Source organism: Podarcis liolepis, assembly GCF_965112155.1.
Source record: "Podarcis liolepis genome assembly, chromosome: 9".
NCBI lineage: Eukaryota > Metazoa > Chordata > Lepidosauria > Squamata > Lacertidae > Podarcis > Podarcis liolepis.
The window spans coordinates 58,760,716-58,782,191 of NC_139564.1; the positions used below are offsets into that span (position 1 = coordinate 58,760,716).

Genomic DNA, 21,476 nt, shown 5'->3' on the forward strand with positions numbered 1-21,476 from the left:
GACTGCAACTCCGTCTTGTTCTGTGGTCGTGGTGCCTCGATGATGGCCATAATCTTAGCATCTGTGGGGTGATGCCTGATGCATCAATTTTAAACCCCAAGAAATCCACAGCTGGCACCCCAAAACTGCATTTTTCCTTTTTCAGTTGCAACCCCACCTCCTTGAACTTGAGCAACACTGCACGGACACGCGCAACCAGTTCCTGTGGGTCTTTTCCAGCAATCAAAATGTCATCAAAAAATGGCAAGACCCCCGGCAGACCTCTTAACAGGCGTTCCATGAGCCCTTGAAAAATCCCTGGGGCCACACAAACTCCAAATTGTAATCTGTTAATTCTGAACGCCCCTTTATGAGTGACAATAGTTTGTGCTTCCGCTGATTGTGGGGTTACTGGCAGCTGTTGGTATGCTTGTGCCAGGTCAATTTTGGTGAACACCTTGCCCCCAGCCAGTTTAGCCAACAGATGTGATACGACTGGAATGGGGTATGAGTTTCCCCTGAGTGCCTTATTGATAGTACATTTGTAATCTGCACAGATCCTGACTTCCCCATTTGCTTTAAGGGGCGTGACGATTGGAGTCTCCCACTTAGCAGAGTCCATGGGTGAGAGAACTCCCTGCTTGACCAATTTATCCAGCTCTGCTTCGATCTTGGGTTGCAGTGCAAATGGCACTCGCCTTGGTTTGAGTCGGATTGGGGCCACCCCAGGGTCCAACTCGAAGTCAACTGGGGGCCCTTTATAACATCCCAGTTTTCCATTAAAGAGATCAGCAAATTCTTTGCATAATGCCTCGCTCATCTCAGGGCAGGTTTGGATTGAATTAAGCCCTGATATACTCAGTCCCAGGGCGGGGAACCAGTCAGTGCCCAGGAGACTGGGGCGACTGCCCTTCACAATCACCAGTTTGAGTACAGCCTGTTTGTCCCGGAACTGAACTCTCACGGCACACATTCCCATAACATGGATGCAGCCCGCTGAGTATGACTGCAAGGTTGCCGGGAAGGGCTCCAGAGGGGGCAACTTACCCCTGGGGAAGAATGTCCTCGCGGTCTGGTCCGACACGATAGTGAATCCAGATCCGGAGTCCACCTCCATGTCGCACTGCTGACCCTCAATCTTCACCTTGACGTGTGCCTTGCCTTGCGCTGGGAACTGCACGACCCTCCCGTTGATCTCCGTTACGTAGTGGCAGTCCTTTAGAAAATGGGTTGCTGTGGGCGGTCTGCAATGCTCCAGTCTAGGTGCTCCTGTCGCTCCCAACGCCGCCGATCTCCAGACCCTGGTGATGTGACCTGTCTTCCCGCATGTCCGGCACATAGCATCCCGGAAACGACAACTCTTCCACTCATGGTTTCCGCCACAACCTGGACACCTGCCTCGGTGATCTTTGTGCACTGTGCAGGCCTGACGCACTGACTCGACCCCACAGACTGGGCTCTGGCTCGGAGTAGCCTCTAGCTCATCCATGGCATGCGCAACTTCTATCTGTGGCTTAGGGGCCTTGCGACTGGCATCAAGCTCCTCTCTTTCATAATTCTCCGTTGCGGTGGCCTCCTTCAAGGCTGAAGCAAGGGTAACCTCTTCTTTAGCCACGATGCGTCTTCTGGCTTTCTTGCTGCTCAGACCACCGATAAACCGATCCAGGAGAGTCTCTTCCAGATTTTGGAAGTCGCAGTGCTGAGCGAGCTTCCGCAGTTCAGCTAGAAATACAGATACAGACTCCCCAGTACGCTGCTGCCTCTTATGAAACTCCATCCGCCGGGCCATCTTGGTCTCAGTAGGCGCCAAGTGGCTTGTTAGGCAGGCAAGAATATCTTTGAGAGATGTCTCACTTAGCTTCGCTGGAGCAAGCAATGCCTTGGCCAGCTTGAAGGTCTTAGGCCCACAGTAGCTCAGGAATGTGGCCCTTCTTTTGCTGGCATCGGTGATCCCTTGAGCCACTGCGAAGAACTCAAAGCGTTCGACGTAGTCTTCCCACGTGTGGGGCTCTGATGGCTGGAAGGGCTCCAATACCCTTGGACTCTCCATTGTCTTGTGGCAGGGTCGACTTCTCAGCTGGCCAGTGAGTCTTGTTCTTAGCTGCAATCCAGACTGAGGCAGGGCTGCAGTTAACCGCTCCTCAGCATTCCGGATCCCATCCTCGTCGCCAGTTGTTGTGACTTGGGGTTTGTGATTTCAACTCTCTTGACATAATATGCTGGAGACAGTTCTCTAGTAACACTTCTTTATTAAAGCAAACAAGACTCAAGCCTGAGGAGGGGAAAGCTACATTTATAGGGACAGGGGACTAGCTAGAAAGGATACATTTTGGAGGGAACAATATCAGGCAATCACAGTCCTGCCTTTTGGAGGAAACCAATAAGACAGAGGATCCAAGTACAGCAGCTTAAATGAACCAATAGTAGCTGTACCCTTTGAAACCAAAAGGCAGTTACTTTACGCTAATGCAAATACAGACAATAATAATACAGATATAAAATCCTTTGACTTATCCATTTCAAGGGCAGCTTTTAGTTGATAGTACTCGACCCACGTTATTCCCTTCTGTTTCAATTCGCTTAGGTCCTTTATTTTCAGATCACTACTTGTTTCTTCTACTAAATCCTTATATGTTAATCAATCGCTGTTCATATTTATCCTGTGAACCGACATAGATTCCATTGGTGACAGCCACCATGGTGTTTTGGTTACTACTGATTTTTTACTCCTCTCCCATACTTCATATAATGCCCTTCTCACAATATAAAAATCCTTTGTGGGATTTAACCTTGTCATAGCCTATGTAGCCATGCCACCCGTACACAATATCCCATCCCTCCAGATCTAGGACTTCTGTGTTTTAAATTAATATCCAGTCCTTAATCCATGTCCAGCTCGCTGCCTCAAAGTACAGTTAAAGGTCAGGGACCGCAAAGCCTCCTTTTTCCTTCAACTGTTAGGAGCTTAAATTTATGCATGGTTTTTTCCCTTTCCAAATAAACTTGGCAAGGTCTTTCTGCCATTCCTTAAAACACTTTACGCCTCTAATTATAGGTATTGTTTGGAACATAAAAATCATCTTTGGCAATACCATCATTTTAACTGTGGATATTCTCGCCCACAGGGACAAATTCAATTTTCCCCAAGTCTCTAATTCTTTTTTTATTTCCTTCCACTTCTCATAATTGTCCTTATATAAGTTTATATTCTTATTCATGATCCAAACCCCCAAATAATTTACCTTATTGGCTACCTTTAAACCTGTTGTATTTTCCAGTTCCTCTTGTTCCGACTTAACGTAAATTTTTCGTTAATAATTTGGATTTTCCTTTATTCAGTTTGAACCCAGAGACCTCCCCAAATTCTTCCAGTTGTGCAAGCGTTTTTTGGATACTTTCCACTAGGTTTTCAGTGGTTACGATTACATCATCTGCAAAGGCTTTAATTTTACAGTATTGAGTTCCCAGGTTAATTCCTCTTATGTTTTTATCCTTTCTTATTGCTATTAAAAGTTTCCTAGCCTCTTTAAATAGTTAACAAATCTCACACCAAATATAAAAAAACGGTCTAGATGTTTCCCCCTTTGTCTTCTAGTTTTCCAAAATCCTTCAGTCAGTCTCAGTTCTCAAAAGCTCTGTCTCAAAGGAAGAAGAGCTATTTTAAACCTTATCACTGCACTTCAAGGCCACCAAGGTTGGTTTGCATGAATTACAGAGCCTTTATATCTTCTACCATCTGTCCCCTCTTCCCATCAGACATTTGTATTAATATGAATTGATATGCTCACAAACGTAAACTGTAACTTACAAATTTAAAGACAGTAGAAAGCGCATAAAATCAAAAATTGAAAGAAGAAACAACCTATTTTTCCCAGTAGGATTCAAATTAACAGAGGAGATGGGTCAACAGTTCCTTTTCTTCGGTTCCACAGGAATCTGCAAAAGAACTCAGATCTCCATTTAAATGTACCAGGTTTTAAAATAGCAGTTAATGTCTCCAATAATGACAATGGAACAGATCTCCTTCAGTGTCAAGTCTGTCCCTGGTTTTAGTTCAGTCTTATTTGCCACAGTTAAGATCCACTTTATTGCTCTTAAATTCCAATCATAAGTATCCAAATACGATTGTAAATATTGCTTTTTAATCACTCTCTGAGCTTGCTGCAGTTAGCTTAATCAGATACCAGCCTTGCTTGTAAATCCAGGATATAGTAATAAATACAGAGTCTCACATCACCTCTAAAGTTCCAAGAGTAGAAATAAAGAAATAAAAATGAGAAAAATAGCCCTAATAGGTTCCAAGTTCCAAACTCTTGAAGACACTCTTTTAAGTTTAGGTTCAGTATCAATGTATTTGTTGTGACGTGGGGTTTGTGATTTCAGCTCTCTTGACATAATATGCTGGAGACAGTTCTCTAGTAACACTTCTTTATTAAAGCAAACGACTGAAGACTGAGGAGGGGAAAGCTACATTTATAGGGACAGGGAACTAGCTAGAAAGGATACATTTTGGAGGGAACAATATCAGGCAATCACAGTCCTGCCTTTTGGAGGAAACCAGTAAGACAGAGGATCCAAATACAGCAGCTTAAATGAACCAATAGTAGCTGTACCCTTTGAAACCAAAAGGCAGTTACTTTACCCTAATGCAAATACAGACAATAATAATACAGATATAAAATTCTTTGACTCAATACACAACAGTATTAATCCAAGATCTCCAGCTCACATCTCCCAAGTTTGTAAGCTTTTAATCCTGGATCTCAAGTTCATGTTCCAAATAATAATAAAAAGAGATAGAAATGAGGAAAAAATCTGGATTCCAAGCTCGTGGAGAGAGACCAAGTTCAGGGTTAATTCAAAATCTCAAGATCACTTGTCAAGTTCATGTCTTAATAAGATTTATTAAAGAAGGGATTCAGTCTGCTTTTGTTCCAAACTTTTCATTAACAACGCTTTGAATCCAAAAGTAGAACAGAAGCTTTTTCACTTGTAAAGTTTTCCCATGCAGGGTAAATTATCCAGAAATGGGGGTGAACTTCCGTTTTAACCTCCCGTCTAGAGCCTAATTAATAAATCCAATTTAAATTCAAATTCTTTACCTTCTGAGTCTACATTGAAAGCTTTTTGGAAAGATAGTCCGCTGTTGGCAGGAATTTGAAGATTCGCTCTGCAGAGTTGCATTGGAGCATAGTGCGCTGGCTCACTCACAGCCACCACCCCCACTCTGCACCTTTTGGTACAGAGGTAGATGCAGCAGCCAGAAAGCCATTTCTGTGGGTTGCAGGACCTCTAGACACCTCAGAGCACCCCCTGCGGCTTTTTGGGGGGTGCGCCGCGCCTACACATTTACCCCTTCCCTCTGCGGAGCTCAAGTCCGTCGGAGCGATCAGGCTTGCCCTCTGTTTGCCATTACACGGCTATCCGGAAGTAAGAGCAGGAGTTGATTAAACAAACAGGAAATGTTGTATTAAACAAAGGAAGTTTATGACAAAAAGTGGGTTGGGAAAAGAGTTCTTTCAGGTAGAATTCAACTTATAGCTAAAGTAACTAAGATGTCTCAGGTTTAAACATAATATTATAGGTACTCCTCTTCTTAAACTTCAATTACTAAACATTGGTTGGTACGCTTCAGGTAGATAAATATTCAGGTTTCCAGAAGAGATGGTAAAATGTTCAAATCTGTTAACGTTGTGGGTGAACATATCAGACGACACAGCGATTCTTCAAACAGCTCTTGTTTATTCACAGGCTGAACTGAACTGAACTGGTTCAGCCAGCCTGCTTATATAGAGCTCCAGTACAACACAACAATAACCATTTTCTGTAACTATCCAATCTCTGAACGTCACTTTCAATCCCTTATTTGCATATGTGGACCTGAGTGAAAACTCTACAGTATCCCCCTGCTGGCCCAGGGTGAGAACTTCAGTACATAACAAAATCAGTGCCTGTAACTGGGGGGATTTAACAGCCACTGACTGTGGGAATGTGTATAGTTCTGGGCCTTAGTTGTACTATTATGTGGCCCAATCTCTCCGCTGTATATGGGGTGCACAGTGGTGCATCAGTGTTTCTGGGTAGCTGGTTAGCAGGGTGTGGTTGTGTTGCTCCCCCAATTCCAGTGGTGGTGAGTGCTGCTGGGCAGGGGAAGATACACATGGGTGACCACCATCAGGGGCAGAGGCTTCGGTGTTTGGTCGCCATTCTTTGTTCCTGCCCTCTCACTACCAGAAGCTACAGGTATCATATCGGTTAAGCCTTCTGGAAAAACAAAAAGGGTATAGACTGGCTTCTTTGGGGAGGATATCTTATAAATGGGGAGTTGTCACTGAAAGGGGCAGGATTAACAGTGACCAAAGACAAACTTGGAGAATGTTGAAATTCCTGCAATCGACATACTTTAAAAATGTCTTGTAGAATAACTTAACACACAAGGATTTTTAAAAAAATTAGAACATATATGTAACGTTTGTATGTATATGCATTATAATTCCTGCTCCCTCGCAACAACCATGGTTAGGGTGCTAAATTATAATAACAGGATAATTTGAAAATAAGCTTTGGCAGCTATGGATGAAAGCAACTGCCTTCTTGGCTACAGTGAATTGCTAATTTAGATTTATTTGTTGTTGTTGTTGTTTAGTCGTGTCCGACTCTTCGTGACCCCATGGACCAGAGCACACCAGGCACTTCTGTCCTCCACTGCCTCCCGCAGTTTGGTCAAACTCATGCTGGTAGCTTCGAGAATACCATCCAACCATCTCGTCCTCTCTCGTCCCCTTCTCCTTGTGCCCTCCATCAGGGTCTTTTCCAGGGAGTCTTCTCTTCTCATGAGATGGCCAAAGTATTGGAGCCTCAGCTTCACGATCTGTCCTTCCAGTGAGCACTCGGGGCTGATTACCTGAAGAATGGATACGTTTGATCTTGACTCTCAAGAGTCTCCTCCAGCACCATAATTCAAAAGCATCAATTCTTCAGCGATCAGCCTTCTTTATGGTCCAGCTTTCACTTTCATACATCACTACAGGGAAAACCATGGCTTTAACTATACGGACCTTTGTTGGCAAGGTGATGTCTCTGCTTTTTAAGATGCTGTCTAGGTTTGCCATCGCCTTTCTCCCAAGGAGCAGGCGTCTTTTAATTTCGTGACTGCTGTCACCATCTGCAGTGATCATGGAGCCCAAGAAAGTAAAATCTCTCACTGCCTCCATTTCTTCCCCTTCTATTTCCCAGGAGGTGATGGGACCAGTGGCCATGATCTTCGTTTTTTTGATGTTGAGCTTCAGATACAGGGTTGCCTATAAAATTCCTGACACCCTTTGAGCTTTTCTTGCATTGTAGAAACCCACCGCCATTTTTACACCCGAATACCAGGACATGTCAGGAATTTTTCTGATGTATGGCAAGCCTAGATTTGCACCCATGCTATTGGGATGAGGTCCAACACAAACTCTGGCATTTTTCTTCATGCATTTAAACAGTAGTTCTGAAATAAGCCCAGGCTCCAGATTGCAAACAGAAGGAAACTACTCAAAGGCTTTTTTCTTTTTTAAGGGAAATTCCCTGGGAAAGCAAGCAGGCTTTCTGTACAGATGGATATGCAGGTCACAAAATGTTCTCTCAAAATCCCGAAAGAGAGATTTTCTGTGCTCAGTGACTCCCACAGTTTGAACTCATTTCTCTACATAACACCTACATTTGCACTCATCTTTTCTTCCATGTGATCTTCATTTCTTATAGTCGTGCCAGATTATTATTATTTTTTTATGTCTCACAAGTTAGGCTTGAGAGTATCTCAACTGAAGAGGATTTTTTTAAAACCCACCCACAACCCACTAACTATTCTGGGTACAAAAAGAAATAACTTGCTGAATTGTAACCATGGTGACCCACAGTAAGTTGAAGTGTCTGACTTTAGTGCCTGTGATTCAACCCAGAAAAAGTTGTGGATAGATTAAATGCAAGGAGGGGAGCAGCACCTTCCACTTGTTTACTTCACCCAAGACAGCAATAGTACTTCTGGAAATAGCTTAAGGACAACCACAGGTATTACATGGCCTTCAGTTTAAATACAATGTAAAATTCCCATTTCTGGTCCAATCTAGACAGAGAAAACTTAACATCTCTTTCCCTCATCTTACCTCACAGAAGTACATACTACTAATTTGTTGTTTAGTCGTGTCCAACCAGGGGCGCCGACTTATAAAAAATATTGGGGGGGCCCATACCGGGGTCCTGCCCCGGGAAGTTTTCTAAATTTTAGATGAAAATTAGTGAGTTTTAAAGTTTTTTAAAAGTATTTTAGAGTCATATGATCAACATTAGAACCCCGAAAACTCGACTCTCTATAACTCCACACTCCGGGAAACTCGACAAGCCTGAAACACTTCTTGGCTTTGAAAAAAGAAACAAAACATAAACATGCATGGTATTTTCGTAAAAAGCTTAATTTAATTTACAGTAATAATTATGCTTATAGACTATTACAGAGCAGTGAATATATAGCTCTGAAAAGACTGAAATGATATTTAAATAAATCCTAAACTATCATTAAAAGAATAAAACATAAAATATTGCTGTCGCACAGTAATAGCACTTTGATTAATAAGTGAAATAGCTAATTTAAGCTTACTTTGAATAAGGCTGAGGGTTCATTAAATAAAAATAATATCTCAAAGTTAATGCTTTAATACAGTTAATAAAGTTAATACAGTATGCCTAATACTGTATGTAAACACTGTAATACTGTATGTAAATAATGGGCTTTAATTGGGTCTTGCACCCTAAAAATATTTAAGTATTTGAAAATAACTAATACAGTACTATAGTAATATAGAAATACAGTACTAAACTAGTACTAATATTTCGAAACTGAAAATTTAACATTCTGTATGTATTTAATTCTCTATTTTATAAAGATTTTTAATATTGCTCTAAATACCATTATTAGGGCTAGAGTGTCTTTAGAAAGGTGCAAATGTCGACCGTCTGACTGGATTACTGAATATGAAGTCGTTGATGACTGGTCGGATATCCAATTCATCCAAAACATCTTGATGGGCTTGAAGAACAGCCAAGTTGTTCAATCGCTTCTGTCCCATTGTTGATCGGAGATATGACTTCAGACGTCTAAGGGCGCTAAATGACCGTCCTGCTGTTGCTGTCGTGATTGGAACTACTTGGAGAAGCTTAATGCACTTCACTACTTCACATAACATTTCTCCAACTGCAGGCTCTTGTGTAATGTACTTTCTCACATCACGCATGTTTTTTAAGACCAGTTGTTTTTTATTAGCGATATCGGCTAACATATTCAAGTGTAAGCGCAGTCTCTCAATGTCTAGGTCATTTTTGAAAAACTCAGTTGATTTTTTTCAAAATTTGTTTCACCTCTGTTTACTAAAAGCAAGCACTCTTGTTCAACTGCAATGACCTGTGTGAATCCAGTTGATGCAAACCGCTCAGTAATGCAAGATTGCACCGTTTCACAAACTTCAATGTAAATAGCTTTGTAGTATTCCTTTGGGGTTTTGAAAGTGTGCGGTGAGCTGGCTTCGTTGTTTTCATACTTCTTTGGTATACGTTGATTCCGAGGAAGCGAAGGATCATCAACTTGTGAAGGTTTTTCTTTTAAACACAATTCCCAAAAGTGTTCAAAACTATCACGCCTTCCATTCAATATACAAATCAAGCCCTCATATATTTTTTCCAGATCAGCAACACTTAGATGAGGGCATTGAATTTTTTCATTGACATCCTCTACTGGGTTCATTGCATGGCAATAAAGACGTAAAAAGAAATAAGTTATGAATTGTAACATTGACTCAAGGTAGCCTGCACATTTGTAACCAGCCTCTGTTTTGTCTGCAGAAAATGTTTCAAAAAACTCTAGAAGTTCTTCAAGGTTTTTCAATATTCTCAAGATACTAGAAGCTCGCATAGTCCATCGAGTCGGGCAAAGGGGTCGTAGACCAGCTTGGTCGTTGGCGCTCTAACAGCATATGCTTCTGAAAAGTCCCATCCTTTTGTTGGATTCCCTTACGGTGTTTATTAAGTCCTTGGCTAAGGCCATAATATCCCTCATAGACGTAAGATGGCAGAGACTGTCTACAACTGCCAAGTTTAAACTGTGAGCAGTGCAGTGCACATAACGTGCTTTTGGTTGTATATCCAAAACTAACTTTTTTAGTCCTTTGAACTTGCCTCTCATATTCGAGGCACCATCATAGCACTGTCCTCTTAAGTTATCCATTGACAAATCAAGATGAGCAAATACGTCTTTTAAAATACTAAACAGAGTTTGTGATTCAGTGTTGGGGGTCTCGTATAAGCCAATAAAGTCTTCGTTGATAATTAAGGAATCATCGACAGTACGAATACAAAATGACACTTGTTCGTGAATCGAAGAATCACTTGTTTCGTCAACCATAATAGAAAAATGTTCAGTCTTCTTGATTGAAGCCAATACTTTTCTCAACACAGACTTTCCTAGTAGATCAATGATCTCGTTTTGAATATCGTGGGACGTCCACTTATACCCCGAACGCCCTAACCAATCTTTTAACTCAGGTACGTCATTCTTTCGGAGTTCCAACAATTGAAAAAAAATTGAGTTTACATCTTCGTGCCCTCTAATTGCTAGTCCTTGTCGGCATAAAAATTGCACGGTAGTAAAAATTGTCTCAAGAGCTAAACGGCCTTTCTTCATATCACTAGCTAACTGTTCATTCAATTGGGAGGCCACACTTCGGTTAGTGATGGAATTTAGTTTCAGAACACCTTCTTTATGCGTAAACGTTATTTTCATGAAGACGGAATTTTTCCAAAGCCTTTTTCCAGTTAGAAAACCCTACGGAAATAAATGCATCTTTTTTTGAAGAAAATTGTAATAGATTTTTAGCATCTGCCTCTTTGCAGGTTTTGCAAAAAACTTTTTCGGTACATGCTTCATATTCTAGCCATGTATATTTGATCAACCAAGACTTCTGAAATGATCTTCCCTTACCGGATTGTCCAGGTTTCGGCTGTGAACGGTTCTCGCCTGAAGACGACGAAGCAATTGACGACACAATTATTGTCGGAGGTTGACTTGCAGTATCATCAACTTCCAAGCGCGCCTTTTTGGTAACAAATTTATCCATTGCAAACTTAATTCACAATACACTAAGAGACTAAAGTAAACGAATAAAATATAGTCATATAAAAGAGTCCACTAAACACTAAAGTCGGAACGCTAAACACGTCTGCAGCATGCACTGAACGAAACTATCCACACTGAATGACTGCGCCAGCAGGGTGGGCTTTATATAGCCGCGACGTCGTAATGTCTCGGAAGCGTCAAGGCGACGCGAGGTGGAGGATTCCAGGCGCTTCTGCTCCAGTCCTTTTGATGTCGCCGTGGCCGCAGCGCTAGCCCGCCAGACTTTACACGAAGGTTTGCGCACCAGGACAAATTCTAAGTGTGCCCGCAGCACCGTAACACTATCATGATTCACACCACTCTTTTCAGTTAACCTGCTTACTACCGTAATAATTATTTGTTTTAACTCATTACTGAATGTATTTTAAAAGGTAACTATTGTCAAACAAGGAAAATAAAAAATACCAACATAATTTTGTAATTTTACAAAGCATAATATAACTAATAATTTTCTTAAATTATTGGGGGGGCAGAGCCCCCCCAAACGATTTTTTGAGGGGGCTCGGGCCCCCTCAGGCCCCATGGAGTCGGCGCCTATGGATCTATGTATGTGCAGTTATGAACATTACCATATATCTAAGACCATAAAATTCCTATCACAGAAGATACATTGAGTACTAGGTATCAAGAAAACAAATATTATACATGTTAAAAGCAGCATAGAGTTCATATGTATCTGAGTAATTAAAGCTACTAAAAAGTCTGGTGCTTCTGGAACATCATGATGCTAAAATCGTGTCCTGGCATCAGAGTCCAAGGTCTTCAGCATTCCCCATGTCACCTTTGGGCATCCCTTAGCCTTTCGAGGATGAGGATGGACACGGTGGACTTTCACATGGGGTTGCTGAGCCTGTAGAGGCGGAATCAGGGTCATGGTCCCTGCAAAGTCCGGAATGGGATTCTGCTGGCCTTGGTGCCAGCACATGTCTTGGCCTATAGGGATGGATACAGCAACCTGGAATCCACAAAGGACCTGCCCCAGGTAATCAAAGGAACAGGTCCCTCTCGCTGCGGGTTGGGGAGCTGCTGGTACGTCACTAGAGGGTTCCAGAGGTACCTCTTTCCTACAATGGTATTCCATAGGAGAAAATTTATTAGGAAAGGAAACAGCTAATTGATTTAAGGTAAAAAGAACAGGAGTTAAAGCACAGGAAGGACACCCATCAACAATATCCTTAGCTTGTGTCAAAGGAATGGAAAAAATATTTTATCAGCTACATAGTTCCTTGATGAAAAAAATGCATGGCTATCAATTGTATTAGAAAATAATGGACAGAAAGATTTTAGAGCAGAATCAGCATGTTGATTTCCTTCTGAAATTATATCTTTGAATCCTGTATAGGAGCAAAATGTGAGCAGCCTAGAAAGGCAGGTCAATAACAAAGAGAGTAGATTAAAATCTAGCATAGGAGAAAGATAGGAATTAGCCAAATGTGATAAAAAGAGATCCCACTTCACACAAAGTCACAAAATGCAGTGGAAGTGTAGGCTGGTCTCTTGTCAGTTTTCTGATTAGCTGCAAAAAAAAACATGCCAGTTGCGTGTGCAGGTCCCCAAGCCACCCCTCAAAACAACTCACAAATCGCACGTAATTTTAATTTAAGGTTTTTGGCACTATTTTGGCCACAACTTTATTAAAATACAAAATCTGTGAGTGGTTGCTTAGGCATTGGTTATGACTATCTGTCCCCCCGCCTGGGACAGAACTGACTATCTGAACTCCATCGGACGCCAGTGAAGGGAAAACAATGTTGGGGATCAGTTGAGCTGAGTGACAGTCCCTCACCCCTCACCCAACCAGCTCCCCAAGGCTTGCCGGCCCTGGTCCCATTTCAGGGATTGGACAAAATCATGGCAAGCCCCAGGATTCCTTTAACGGAATTTCCTTCCAGCACCATTGGAGGGGCAGGCACAGCCTATCCTGACCCCTCCACCACCAATTTTTATAACCAATGCCTAACTGCCACATTAGCTCTTACGCTCACTGCCAAACCACTCACAAACCCAACCAAATCCCCAATTTAGCAGCCACTGCATCCAGCCTAACATCATTACCCAAGTCGGATAGACTCACTCCATCTGCCCGGTAAAGGGCCTCAGCCTTAAAATTAATATCCGGTTGTGAAATCACCAAACCCACCCAGCTCCAATACCTTCAAACAGCAGAGTTGATGCACTTCCTGGCCCTCTCAGCGGCCTCCAGGCGGGAAATGCTGCGCCAAGTGCGCCTCTGCAGCAGTTGAGACCAAATTATTCTCACTGAAGGTAATAAGGCTGCCAATTCCTCTAAATCCCGTTGGATTGTGGTGCGCAAAGCAAGGCAATCAATGGTTGCCACATCATTTCCCCCCAGCTGCACCACTATGGCCAGGGGGGGGGTCCAAGAGCAGCCGACGTCTAATGAGCGGCACAAACTCTCCCCATAACATTCCGTGTCTGGAAATCCCTGGCACTTCCACGTGCTGCGGGAGGCCTCGCTTTGCTGCCAGCCCAATGAATGATGCTGTGCCCCACTACCCAGATGCGGACCACCGTAGGATCTACAAGGGTCGAGAACAAACAAGCATTAGTATAAAAACACAGCATTTGTTTCACACATAACCCCTGAAGGCATCTGATTTCCATCTACCCAAATCCTTGATCCTGGCAGCCGACAGGCCCCAATGAGCTGCCATTGTCACTGCACCTATGCGAAAAGAATGGGCAAAACCAGAGGTCGAAATCCCATAAGCAGAGATGACCTTACGCATGACTTTAGCGAACTGATGTCACGCCAAAGGGTGACCACTTTCATGCATAAGTAGAGGGCCATCCCTGGGAGGTCTCAAGGCCAATTACTTCCTTACATCCTTAACCAGGCAAGGGCCCACCTCCCCAGTCGCTGGGAGGCGAACAACTGCCCCTTGACCCAGCTGGTCAGTTTTGGAGTTGCGTACTACAAGTCTCAACTCCAAGGGGAAAACATATCCTGGAGGAGCAACCCACGAGAGCCACCATCTTGGCTGAACTCCACAATTACCTCCCCCACCCGAAGAGCACCAAAAAATGCTAACGAAAAAGCCGCAGAAAAAAGGCGTGCTTCGTATCTTGACCAGCAAATGCTCCTCAATTTAGTGCGCATTCTAGTTAACAATTCGAAAGTAACAGGATGCCTGGCTGCCATCCTGGGGTGACCAAGTCTACCCCACCCTTCCAGTGCCTTGCGCACCACAAATTTAGCGCAAGGGTCCTTATTATAAAAGGACTTGAAGAAAAATGAAATTGCTGCCGAGTGAATCCTGAGTGTCCTAGCAGCCCAGCCCAACTGAAACATATGTGCCAGGTATTGCAGAACCTGGGAAGTGGGGGGGGGGGGGTGTTGAAAATTGCCAACCACCGACTGGGTAAAATTTAAAAAGTCAGTACAGGCTTCTTTATATGACCTCAAGGTGGAAGTAGAAATGGATGCTGCTACTCCCTGCAATACTAATTGCTGCCAAGGTTCCAGAGATGCTGTGGGGAAAACTCTGGACGTTTCCGAGCCTCTGGAGCCAGGGACCTGAATCGTTCCATCTGAAAATGGGATAGAGCATCAGCAATCTCATTATATATCCCTGGGATGAAATGTGCTGAAAACACAATGTTAAATCTCAAACAATGCAAAACAAAGCAGCAGGGCTGATACCCTAGGGGAACCGGAGGACTGTTTTGCCAGCATGTTAACCACTGCCTGGTTGTCGGACCAGAAACAAACTTGATGGTCCCTGAACTCGGCGACCCACAGATGCACCGCTACTGCAATGGGAAAAAACTCAAGAAATGTTAGGTCTTGTGTGATTGCTTCCCCTTGCCAAGTGGAAGGCCAACGCATTGCGCACCATCTACCTTTCCAGTACAACCCAAAACCCAGAGAACCCGCAGTATCGGAGTGCACCTGGAAATCATTGTGGAGGTTCAAAACGTCCTGCCACAAAGACACACCATTGAATTCATCCAAGAACTGCAGCCAAGCCTGCAGTTCCGCCCGCACCTGCCCTGACAGACTCACTTGATGCTGAGGAGCCCGTAAGCCGGCCGTAAGCCTGGCCAAATGGGAACAGAATGGGCGGCCTGGCGCCACCACTCTGCATGCAAAATTTAGGTGACCTAACAAAGACTGGAGCTGTCTCAAAGTAACCTTGGATGACCCTCCGCAAGGTCTTGTCGCGCAGCAAGCTGGACGTTTGAGCATTGGTGTCCAACTGGATACCCAGGAAAGTCAATTGCGTAGCTGGACCTTTGGTCTTGTCTGCCGCCAAAGCCACCCCCAGCTCCTCCATAAGGGAAGCAAAGGCATTCAGCAGCACGACAGTCGCCGGTGTCGTGTGCCGAGGCCAACAAAAAATCATCCAGATAATGTGACACACCAACTAGGCCAGTTTTGACACGCAAGGCCCATTCCAAAAAGGTGCTAAAGCACTCAAATGCCGCACAAGCTATGGAACAGCCCATAGGCATAGCCTTATCAAAATAAAACTTTTCCTCAAACTGGAATCCTAACAGCCAGAAATCTTCAGGATGAATGGGGAGCAAGCGAAATGCCGATCCAATATCGCACTTTGCCAGCAAAGCCCCAGGGCGAAACTTCCTGATCATCTTGATCGCCTGATCGAGAGAGGTATATTTCACCGAACAAAGCTCTGGGGGAATGACATCATTTACTGATGTGCCTCTAGGATGAGATAAGTTATGAATTAGGCGAAATTCCCCTGGAGCTTTTTTTTTGGGACGATGTCCAAAGGAGAAATATGCAAATTGGGAAAAGGGGGTACTGCGAAAGGGCCAGCCATACGTTGTAAGGCCAACTCCTTTCTGATCTTCCTGCAGGCGATAGCAGGCATTTCCCGCACTGACTTTTGATTGTGAGGATTCTGTGCCACAGGCACCGTGGCTACATGAATCCTAAAACCAACTGAAAACCCTTCCCGCAAACTGAAAACCCTTCCCGCCGGCCAAGGCGTGCTAAAGAAAGATAAAACTTTTTTTATGTATGCAACAACAGCAGCAAGAATACTCATCGCAAAGTACTGGAAGACCAAAGATTTACCCACACCGGAAGAATGGCAGATGCGACTGACAGAGTACATGGAGTTAGCTGAAATGACTGGCAGAATTCGAGACCTGGGAGAAGAGACGGTGGAAGAGGACTGGAAAAAATTTATTTACAAGACTATTTACAAAAACATTACAAATTGTATGAATGCTAGGAGAATGCACAATTGAGAGAAACATGGCAGCAGTTAATTTATTGTAAGACATATGAGAATAAGTGATGTTTAAGGAAATGATGAAATTTGAAGTATTATTATGCTCAAATTTAGCAGTGTAATTTATGACAATAACATCTTAAAGTTGGAATAGAATATTTGAGATTCATAAAATAAGAATGGAAGTAAGGTAACAAATTGCTGCATATAATTATCTGATTGGGAACGCAGGGAAGGGGGATGTGAGGAAGTCCAAAGATTATGAAAATACGATATATGAATAATTCTATTTTATTTGTATTTTCTTCTCTTATTTTTCTTTCTTATACTCTTTCTTTGATCTTTTTTGTTTGTTATGTGTATGGTGTTAAATTTGTTGTTTAAAAATGGCAATAAATATCTTTTTTTAAAAAAAGAAAACCCTTCCCACAAATAAGCCGCAGCCTCAGGTTTGGGGTAAGACTGCAGCCAAGGCAGCAAGGCCGACAGCCTTACCGGCATATACGCCAAGGGCAATAAGTTGCTACTTTACGGTTCCAGTGGAGGAAGCTGGGGGCGGCCTTTGGGGACTGCTGGGCACCCCCTTTTCCCCCTCGAAAGGGCCGCCGGCCTCCCTGACAATTGGTAGCGGGGTGACTCCCACCACACTTCTTGCACACATAGGGATATTTGCAGGGCAGCCGCTGGCACGCTCCCTTGCTAAAATCCCAACAGATTAGCTTGCACCCAGGCCGAACAAGGGCTGCCTTCAGCTTTGGCTGTTCCAGGGCCTTCTTCTCAAAGTGCAGGACCATGTAAGTGGTCCACACATCCAGATCCTTGCGGTCCCAACGAGCCGTAGGGATTCTGGCGGTGAATGCCTGACGTTTTCATCGTAGTGGATTGCTGCTCTTTCACCAGCCATGGTAAAAGCTGAGCGGACAATGGACATGTACACTAAGTGCAGGGCTCTCCTTGGATAAGAGGCCGAAACAACCCCAGTGAAGACCTGGAAGCTATCCAGCCAGTGCTCAAATGTCCTATCCACCTTCTTAAGCACAGTGTGCTTCTTTGAGGCAGTAACGCCCTTTATCATGAGCATCCAGGCTCGTGGATGGTGGGGCCAGGTCAAATATGTCCAAATAGCGGCCATTCAGAATTCTGGACCACAATTTGGAGTACAAATGAGCCCCGGGTATAATGTCTCTAACGGAATTAGTAGAGACCTTCACCTCGGGGACCAACCTGCCGTCACGGCAATCCAGGATTGTCCCGTACCTGGCCCTGTGTGAATTAGCCCTACGCTCCCAAGCCCACCTGGGTAAACCACTGCCCGATTCTCCAAAACCCCAATAAAGGTCAAGGGAGGCGTCGGTCTCAGAACTGAGAAAATGTACTGGTGGCCTGAGCCCCCTCGGCTGCAAGCCACAGTTCAAAATTCTGGGCCATCTTTGCAGAAAAAACTGCAATGTTGTCAGTGAGCCCTCCTCTCTCAACTTTCCGAAAAGCTTTTCGATAATGCTCAGGGCGTAGTCCATGTCGCTGCATGACTAGCCTTTTAAAGCTTTCATAGTTATTAAGTTCATCTGGGGGGAGGTTTCCCATAAGCTCCGACAAATCACCACAGACTAGGGGACGTAAAACCGCCATGTACAGTTCTGGAGCAACCCCCATGTCCTTGCAAGTCACCTCAAAAAGATTTAGGTAACTCAGTACATCAGTAGGAGGCTGATATTTCTGGAACACCCTCCAATTAAGATTACTTAAAGTCAGTCCTGGAGGGGACGGTTGGCGCTGGTTTCCCCCCCTTGTGGGAACAAGTTCATACCTTGGAGCTAAATTGGGAGGCATCTGCCCATCCGGGCGTAGCTGTTCCGCTGCCGTCGCGTATCCACGCTTGGGTCTCTGAAAAAACTCCTCCTCCTCCTCTGCCACGTACCGGCGTACTGGCACGCGCACCGGTTGAGTACTGACGGGCGAGTAGACCTTTCCCGGACTGAACAAAGGCTGTCTCACCATCCGGCGAACGTCCGGCGCACACGCCTCTCGGCTGTAGTCTCCCCCCGTCTCTCTTTTTTTGGTTTTTATTAACTCTTTGTAGTTCTTTTTTCTTAGTTGTAACTCTAATTTAGTGATAGGGTTAGGATTTTGCTGGAAGACCTTAAAGCATTCCCTGAGTATAAGTTTTGCCTGAGTGCATTCGTGGTCAAACCATTTTTTGTTGGTAGGGGAATCATTTTGGTTAGATCTCCTGGGTCTTGACAATAACGGTTGGAGTTTTTGGATTAATGTGTTATAATGGTCAATTGGGGGAGGTCTCTTCAGTGTAGTTGGAAGTCAGATCAGCCCAGAGGAGATGACCTTCCATTGATTGTGTCCAAGTGCTAAAATTGTTATTAACATAAGGGGACCATTTAATTCTGGATCTGCCTATTTGTTGTAAAGCATTAGGGTCAGGAGTCTGTAGGGCAAGCCCACATCTAGAGGGTTCCCAAAATTCATTCCTTTTAAGATTTAGGGGTAAATGGTCACTTTCGGTTCTTATATCTACAGTAAATTCAATATATTCATCAAAGAGTTCTTGGGAGACAAGGATGTAGTCAATAACAGAATGCCTTAAGCCTGACCAGTAAGTAAATTGGCCAGGGCAGTCTCCCAAGGAGAGGCCGTTTAAAATAATACGGTTTAATCTAAGTGCCATTAAAAAAAGACATGTACCAGCAAAATTGGTAACTGGGTCAAGTGAGTGACGCCTGAATAGGGGCCAGTGTTCATCATTAGCATTTAGGGGACCCATTCCACTTTCGTTGATTAACTGTTCCGTCTGAGTGGCCTAGCCTTGCATTAAAATCCCCACCAATAATTAAGGAGGCAGAGGGAAACTTATTTGAGACCAGGAGAATGCAGTCTTCCAGTTCGTTCCAGATGTTTTTAAGATCAGTTTGTTTCATAAGTGGGTGAATATAAACATTGATGCATATGATCTTAAAATGGGTAGTGAATATTTTAACAGCCAAAATCCATTTTTTATCGATTTTCAATTGGATAGGGGAGGTTCCTAGATCTGTCAATACGAAGGTGCTCAAACCTCCCGCCGGTCTTCCGCCTTTTGGGCCGATTGAGGCAGGGGGAATGGAAAGCAAAATAATTGTGTAGTTCAAAAGGATTTTGCATCCAGGTTTCTTGGAGCAGGATGATCTTGAACTGTGATACGTAGGTTAAAACGTCTTTGTCCCTTGTTTTCGATTGCCATCCAGCAACGTTCCAGGATAGTAGTAGAGGTGAGAGTCATTTTGTCTCTTCAATAGCATCTAGGGCTTTCCAGGGGTAGTGGAAGATGCAACCATTGGATGGTGAAGTCTCCGGTAATGTGATTAGGGGCGCCACAGAGGTTTCGGCGTGGATTTCAGTTGGGCAGAGTAGGGGTGTGTGTTCTGCCGTGACCTGAGGAGATTCATGACCCATTTTTCGCTCCAAGTAAGGTGGAGTATTTGCCTCTTTTGTGGGCGGTAGGTCTTCAAAGTTGCGGAGATAGAGTAACAACTCATCTAGTCTGTCCGTTATCTCTGTTTGTTCGACTTTTGCAGATGGGAGAAGGAAATAAGTTAATTCCTGCTCCATCAAATTCTCAAGATGAGTAGCCTTTGATAGGAGGGGCATGGGGGTCTCTGTCCAACTAATTAAGTCTGAGGGTGGAGAGGTAGAGTTCGTAGAAGATGGGATGCCCTCATTTTTAATTGCTTTCCTTTTAACTGGAGAGTAGGGAATAAGAGGGCAAATCTTAGTATTGATAAAGTTGGAAGCTTTTTAGATTCAAAGGTGAGCAGTATCCTCTGCATGTGTGGCTTGCTGTAAATGTGGACAGTGGATTTCAGATCGATGGAAAGGGGATTTTCGCCCAAAAGCTCATTTAGATGCCTTCTTGTGACATGTATAGACGACCAGTTAACCTGACCTTTGAAGGGGAAGATAATTAAACAAAGTCTAGTGGCTTGTAGCGAAAGATTATAGGAAGATATGGTGTGTAAATCTTGCATAGTTTGTTCGTTTTCAAATTTGCAGCCAGTCTGCGGGGTTGAGCGCAATAGGACAGGTACTCTGGGTGTTGGTTCGGCCCTATCCCCCGGTGAAACGTCTACGGGGCTGACATTAACTTTTGGGGATACAAAGGATATAATCTCTAAGGAGCCTTTGATGTCTCTTATATATTTAAAGATACAGTCCACGGTTTTAGCCACTAGGTCTAACGTGGTAGAGTGTTCAAGTAGTAATTCAGAGAGATGGTTTGCTTGTTCTCCGATGCAGTCTTCCGCCTGAATGGGCACAGTTGGAACTTTTTTGGGACCTTTTGGTCTCATGATGGTGTTGTTTAAGGGGTTAATAGGTTGTTTAGCGGGTTCCTTCGGTGTAGTTTCCTTATCTATTATCTCTGCTAATGGCGAGAAGCTGTTCGAGGTCGGGATATTAAAAGTGTCCTTTGTTTTTCCATAGAAGAATTCGCTGATTTTGGTTTGCTTGGTAAGGGGCAAACATGCCATTTCCTCTTAAGTCCTCAGATTCTCTGCAGCGTTTACCAACCCCCCTCCTCGCATCAGCAGGGCTGTCTAATTGCTGAGTCATCTCTCCCTTTGCCTCGCTCTTTTATCTTCCCTAAGTTTTTCAAAGAGTCGAGGGAGTATTTTCCTTGAAAATATCCTATTCAAGGAGGAGTAGTGTGCTAAAGGTTATTGGCATAACACTAAATTATGCTCCGTCTGTGCCTCCAAACTTGTGGTGGGAACAGCCCATGAATCTTCCTGTAAGCTCTTCGCAATGTGATAAGATAGTCAATGCAGTTTTAAAGTTCCAAGAAGAGTCAGGAATACGAAACGTGGGATAGAGTGGGGTGAGGTGCTTAAATTTATCTGAGCTCAATATTCATTAAAATAGTCTTTAAAAGGAGTAAGAGAAAATAAAAAGATAAAATCAACGGGCTCACATTAGTAGAGTGTTGTCCGCCATCATTACCGGAAGCCGTATCCCTGTACCCTTGTTAATATCCCCAAAAGTTTCTTCAGCTTGTAAATCCTTCCTGGGCAAATGAAGACGGA

General features: G+C 43.7%; 1 protein-coding gene across 2 annotated transcripts in view; it reads right to left on the reverse strand.

Annotated features, from left to right (window-relative positions):
• LOC310686348 (syncytin-2-like) overlaps nucleotides 1-21,476 on the reverse strand; it is a 470,390-nt gene that overhangs the window by 404,012 nt on the left and 44,902 nt on the right. The window lies entirely within an intron of this gene.